The sequence below is a fragment of the Anneissia japonica genome, unplaced genomic scaffold (assembly GCF_011630105.1).
Source record: "Anneissia japonica isolate Jap-2015-1 unplaced genomic scaffold, ASM1163010v1 scaffold287835_len3118868_cov185, whole genome shotgun sequence".
NCBI lineage: Eukaryota > Metazoa > Echinodermata > Crinoidea > Comatulida > Comatulidae > Anneissia > Anneissia japonica.
The window spans coordinates 2902202-2909542 of NW_022737223.1; positions in this window are offsets into that span (position 1 = coordinate 2902202).

Genomic DNA, 7341 nt, shown 5'->3' on the forward strand with positions numbered 1-7341 from the left:
TATATATAGTTATGTATTGCAATTATGCTAAGAATTAAAATGGCGTGTAATTGTGAGGGTAGGGTGATTTTGGTAGGATTAAGTGGTATTGCTAAATCCCACAAACCTCCGAAAACACACTGTAGAAAATCAAACAATTCAATTGTGATTGACTGACTTGGTATATCAATAAGAAAATTAAATACATTCATAGCTATTTTTTGGTTAAAATTTTTTTTATGGAAAAATACTTGCAAATACACCACAAACCTCTAAACACACTGCAAACCCCATCTAAACCATATAATTATGATTGTATAACTCCCTTTTTCTTAAAAAAAAAATGAATAATTTGATGTTCATACTAACCCACTGTTTGTGGGGTTTACCAATACACAGATTGAATTTCTGGAAAATTGTGATTCCTCTACCGTGAAATCGGCCACAAGTAAATTATTTTAGTATTAATAAATGCATGATTTATGTTGATTTATTGATTATGTTGTTGCTATTTTTTAACATTTAAATGAAAAAAAAAAATAAAAAGTGTACTTCATGGCTTTTTATTTATCTTTGAATATTTTATCATTGAATATTAGTTTTTGGAAAAAGTAAAATGTAAATGGCAATTTGTTTGATGTTAGATTCCTTTTAAAAACTAAATTATTTAAGATAAAAAAATGCATATATAATACAGAATTTGATTACTGGGGCCATTTTTACCTACCTGTCATATGGGGACATTTTTACCGGGGCCATTTTTTTCCGGGGCCATTTTTTTCCGGGGCCATTTTTTCTGGGGCCATTCTTACCGTACACCAGTTTAGTGTGCGCTATGGACAGTATGGCTATGGAATTTACTAACCACACAATCCACAATTAGGTGATTAAGTCGCAAAACTTTATCTGCTTTGGTGGATTAAGTCGACCGCAAAACTTTAGCTTCGTTTGGTGGCACCAGCGTGACCACTCACAATTTTGGATATACCCAATGACTGAGTCGATATTACCCAAGATTCAGCAAAAATTGCCCAAAGTTACCCAAGCTTCCTGAAAATGCATTAAAATTTGAAAAAATATGTGTTTTTCGCATGTATAATTTTCCCTTTTAGTTCAATTTATAAACCAATTTTTATTGTAATTGTTTGTGTTAATTATTAAAATGAATATTCATGAGGTGATCAAGTTTTGTAATTATTATGTAATGCATTAATTAGGTAAGATCAATGACAACTCAAATCACAAATAAACAATTCTGAACCCTTGTTTATAGCAATTAACAGTCAATTAACAATGTTATGCGCACTTCGTTGAGTTTTTCTTACTTGATTGGACTGAAATATACTTTGTTACTTAATTCTTCCTCTATGACAAAAATATTTAATTTTCTTAGTAAAAATAAAATACCCAAGGATTTGAACAGAATACCCAAGAACCCAAGACCAAGTCAAAATACCCAAGATCTTGGGTAAATACCCAAGCAGTGGTCACGCTGGGTGGCACCATTTACTCTAGGTAGACGGCGACCGGTTTCGTTACCGGTTGGTACATTTCTTACAAACATTCAGCCAAAGGCCAGTGAAAGCAGCAGTGATATGGCAGCCGGGTTTTTATCGATGTTTGCCATCCTTATATGTGCCATCGTAAAGTCATGGTTTGCTGGAATTGCGTTTTAATTTAAATCTCCGAACTTCTGAAGCCGAGATATTCTATGAATGTAGGCTTGTAATGCAGGCTACAATTTAAAAACGGGTGGGACTCGATTCAAAAATTCGAGGGGGTTCGCTAGAAAACAGGGGGGTTCGCTAGAAAAGGGGGTTCGCCCGAACCATAACCCCCCCCCTGGCTACGGGCCTGTGTATATACAAAGCATCATTATCATAAATTGATAGACTACATACATACAATGGACCTATTAATAATTTGTAAGAGGTCCGTGGTAATGCTATTCTTTTGTTAGCTCATAGGTTTTGCAGGCAGAGATATCGGAGGTAATAATCCAGAATGGTTATGCTTAGAATGGATGCGTCGTCAGGGTGATGTATATACAAAGCATCATTATCATAAATTGATAGACTACATACCTTGAATCAATTAATGATTTGTAAGAGGTCCATGGTAATGTTATTCTTTTGTTAGCTCATAGCCCAACTGGCCCACCCTCTCTAAAATTTCAAAATTTAAAAGTAAAGAAAAAAGGAAAATTTATTCAAATTTAAGTCTGAGAGTAATTTTGAAGACTTACCATTGTAAGGGTTTGGTTTTAGATAAAAAAAAAAAAAAAAAGAAAAAAGAAAAAAAGAAAAGCTGTTTATAGGCCTTTGCTGTGTGTCAGCTTGTGAATACCTATCTCCATTTTGTGCATATCTGTTACTGTTCCCTTAGTCATCTCCTTTTCTCATAGTTGCCAACCTGATAGATTTGAAATGCGTGAGTGACTACACTATTTGGCTGGGGGAGAGGGCGAGGTTCAGGGGTGGAGCCCCGGTGGGAAGCGTGGCCCGTGGCGCTCCGACGATCTGAACATTTTAAGCTCTTTGTTTGAAAACGATTTCAGGGAGTGCTTGTTGACAATACAGTACATAAGCACAACTATTTTTAATAAAGCCACGTACAATTTGAGTTTCAAGGTACGTTTAATTTGAGCATCCGAAGTATGTAGACACAAACATTTCTTTACTGATCAATTTTTAGTAACGGGTCAGTGGAACAAGTATTCACTTAAATACTGTACAGTACTCTCTAGGCTAGACCTCGGCTATGCCTATTAATATATTATTTAAATATACAGTTTTAATTACTATATTATTTAAATATACAGTTTTAATAGATAATATTAATTTAACATGGACATAGTAATTCATACTTAAATATATTAAATTTAAATGTATATATAATAACGTTTACGTATAAATAACAATAATTAAAACGTGTACATAGTATCACTACTACAATAATAAGATTAATATTTCTTATATAATATCTTATAATCAATTTTATATAGCCGTAGTTAGTATTGACCTAAGCTACTATGGCTAACAACAGGTACGCTTTCTCCAACATAAAAGGTTTTTTTCTGTAAATGGAATGACCTGTACGAAACACAAACTCCTGTAGACCAAACTCGATTTTAATCGTGCTGGAAATATACTGAAGATGCAGTACAGATGGCAGAAACCTTTTTGGTCAAGTGTTCTTAAACCATCAACAGACCTGGAGACATCGGCGCCTTGCTGCATTTGATAGCAATACTCTCATGGACTTGAGAGAACAGCTTGTACCTTAACTAATGCAAGAAAACATATCTATAGAAGCACCAACAGCGGCTGTGGGTCCAAGCCCCATTTAGAGATGCCACATCAATTATCAATGCTGAGAATTTTGGTTTTGTAAGGAGTGGCAGTTTATTAGTCCCTGATATTGTGATCTCGAAACCTGGTGGCCTGCCAGATCCCTGCACGTGTGGCAAATGTGCTCGCAAAAATTTGTGTCCCTGTAGAAGAGCTAGAATAAAGTGTTGCTAGTACTGTAAATGCAAAGGTGGTGATTGTTGTAAAAACCCAATCACTGAGTAAATGCTGCTGATTGATGGAAATACAATTTATTGTTAATTTTCTGATAAAATCACAACTTCTAAACAATATGAAATCAAAGTCAATATATTTGACCTATTATTATGAAGTTACACGCAACTAAAGTGACCTGCCAGGTCAAAGTTCAAAACTGTAGTTTAGATGCCTTCAAAAATTTGAACCAAAAGTGAGTAAAACTAATTATATATGAATAATTTGAGACCGAAACCAAGTTTTTACACTCAGTAGACTTAGGGAAAACTTGTAAATATTAGAACAAATAGAAATATGCATAGTCCGAACAATTTAAAAAAGAAAGCAACTCGCTACGACCGGCGGTTCCTAATTTGCATATTTAAGCTAATTTGCATATGACCGGAAAATGTGACTGAGACGTAATTTTAGGAATTTAATTCCCTTGTCATGTATGCTCATTTAGAATGAAAACCCCTTTATTTGCTATTTCTTTATACCATCTAGCTTAATTTCAAAATACCCCTACCCTATGAAAAGGAGCGTGGTCATTTTTGGGCTGTTCGTTTGGGATAGAGATTTTGGCACACATCCCATGTTATTCCTAGGGGTTCATATTAGTCTATAACAGTTGAGAAATTCTCTCCTAAATGAAGTGCATACAAAGTCAGGTCCTTGATTATTCTCACCATAATTAACAAACTATCATCTGACTTCATTAAAATTTCAATCATTAAAAATGTAGAGAAATCTGAAGTCATGATATTGAACACCTCACCGTCTAGCTAATAAACAAATTAACATCACTGTGAATAACCAAATAATTCGGCAAGTAACTCCGTACAAACACTTAGGATTACTTATTGACAACAAATTAACATCATGACAAATTGACAACCACACATTCGTAGACTAACATCTAATTATTGGTTGACGCATCGCAATTTTTTTTTACAATACACTAATCTTACCACCTAGGCTACTGTTCATCCATCGGGGGTGATAGGAGCATCCAGAATGTCAACAAAATTCCGAAGCTGCAGAACACTTCGATTAATCCTCAAAGTACATTCTCACACATCTACTTTTCTCACCTCATGACTGTCCCTCAACGGGTGAAGGTTCCAACTTGGCTGTCTCGCTTTTAAATCTCTTAAAGACTTAGCTCTACAATATTTATGCCGACGGCTTTCGTTCCTCCCTCAAAGAACTTTCACTATCCGGTGAATATCCCTCAATCATCTTAACGTTTCCAGTTCAAAATATTTAAAATGCAGCTTCAGCTGGCTTGCTCAAACTTTTCTCAACTCGCTTCCATCTTCGGTAAAACAGACTCACTCCTTGGCAATATTTAAAACCAGATTCAATCCCTTTATCTTCAATTCCCATTGAATGTATTTGGTATTCCCTATCAGTTTATTGATGTATGTATGTATGAGTATGATGTATGACCCAATTTTATTTTAACAGTCATTTATTTTCTCTCTTTATGTATCGCTTTTGAGTTATCAAAGTTGGCCCCTACGTATCAGCTATGCTGGAAAGGATCACCTACTAAAAATATGGTTGAAATTTTAAAAAAGAAAAAAAAAATAGCTTAGCCTAAGCCCTTTTTTGAACATTTGTTAAAAGCCTGGGTAAATCTATGGGAAATTCAAATTCCGGCAGCAAATATAGATTTTACTTGAGAATCAAAATTCACTGGTTTTGCAATACGGGCAAAGTTCAGATATACATTACGGTTGTATTTAGAATGAATGCATCGTTGAAGTGATTTGCATACGCATCATCGTTCAATATTGATTGATATAGGTTCATACAACATTATGGATACACATATGGAAACGTTTTTGTCACTTTTTATCATTTGCTAGTCCAGCTATTCCGAAAGCAGCGAACTGAGGTCAAATTAAAAACATTGGGTTTGTTTCATTTTCATTATGGGGTTAAATACTAAAAAAAACTTAATTTGCACAGTCAATATTCTTTTGTTAAAACTTGTAGTATTTGAACACATATTTAACAGTACACATAGAACAATGTAAAGTGAACAAATTCTGAGATCTCCCTTCCCCTAGTCCACACTTTCGTGTTGGCAGGATTGGCTTAGCCTACGGTACACCCCTACGGTACAGTAATTACATCAATCAGCCTACCTATGTCCATTGGGGGAGGGGAGTGGGTAGCTTTATGATTTAAAAAACAAAAGACACAGGGAATGAATATATAGTGTATGTATATACATACATAAATTATATATACAATTATTTATATAATAATAATGTATATATACGATAGAATATCTGTCTCTTATACACATCTAGATGTGTATAAGAGACAGGATTTTATATTTTCTTATTTTCCGATAAAACTACCCAACCAATCATACTAAGTTTTATATCAGCTTCAAGCTTATTATATTCTCTCCACAAATCCACTTGGGCCAATTCGAACAAACAAATAGTCTGTGAGTGAGGGAGTAAGAAACGAGCTCGGAACAGCCAAAAACCTCAAATTTCTTGAAATTCCCTGTCTAAATCGGCGTGAGGAGCTGTTATAAATCGGCGTATTCCGACAAATCTGTAGGGATTTTTTTCATTTTTTCTTCACGAATTGGTAGATTAATATTTTTTACAACATAATCCGCTTGGGCCATTACAAGAAAATCATAGACTTTGTACCAAAAACGTACTTTTGTGAAAAAAATCCAGTTTTCTCCAATGGTTAAGGCGACCTTGGAGAGCAAATGATACAACGTTTCCATATGACTCAGCTATTGATATGTAGATGAATATACTCGAAACACAATGGAGCATGCGCAACATGGTTTTTGTGGTATTTTTCTCGAACACTGCGATACTATAAATGAGCGACGGCCGAGTCTGGAGGAGTTCTTTATCAACCATAGATCGTGTCGGAGTCCGATTCAAGATCTGACTACACATTTTTTTTATACAATATTAAGTTGAGGTAAGTTTAATATTATATCTTTTTCAGAAAATATATTTTGTAAAAACGTCATACTATTCTGAATTAGGCCTATTGTACAAAAAGTTAAATACTCAACTGTCCGAATTTGATCTGTTACCCACCGTCAGCCACACATTAAACCCGTCTATATTGATTTACATTAGTTTCCTGTTAAAGAAAGAATTACATTTCGACAGGGAACAGTCATATTGCTCCTTGATTTTGAAATTTTTCCTGAATTAGCAGGATATAAATTTCTGTTTTATTATTTCTGACTTATTATTAACTTTAGTCGTATTAAAATATTTATTCAGGTTTAAGTTTAGAATACACAGTAAGCACACAATAAACTTTAATTGACTTTAATGAAAGACAATAGTAAAGTATTTTAAAACAGAATTGCATTGATTGCTGTCTGAAGCGCAGAGATTTGTCATTGATTTCTTTGTTACTGATGTCAAAACAAAAGGCCTATAGTTCTAGGTTCAATTTTTTATGACACAGAACATTTTCTCGCAATATAACTTTCCTCCCTACGCCTCATGAAGAAAATTAGTGTATAGAGCATCTGGTACTGGTACTGGTATGTGAATTTAATAATGCGCCTCTTCCTTGTGGTTATAAGTAAAAATCTTTTCCCTGGTTATGCTTTATGTGTTGCTGCTAGTAATCAACGCAGGAGCAGGCAACCCCACCGGGTACCCATTTATACTCCTGGGTTCCCTTACAAAAATGTCCTATAGGATCCTATAAGAGAAAATCTTATAGGAATCTTATAGATTTTTCGTCACATCTATAGGATCCTATAGGATTATTTCAATAGATATCCTTTAGGAATCCTATAGGA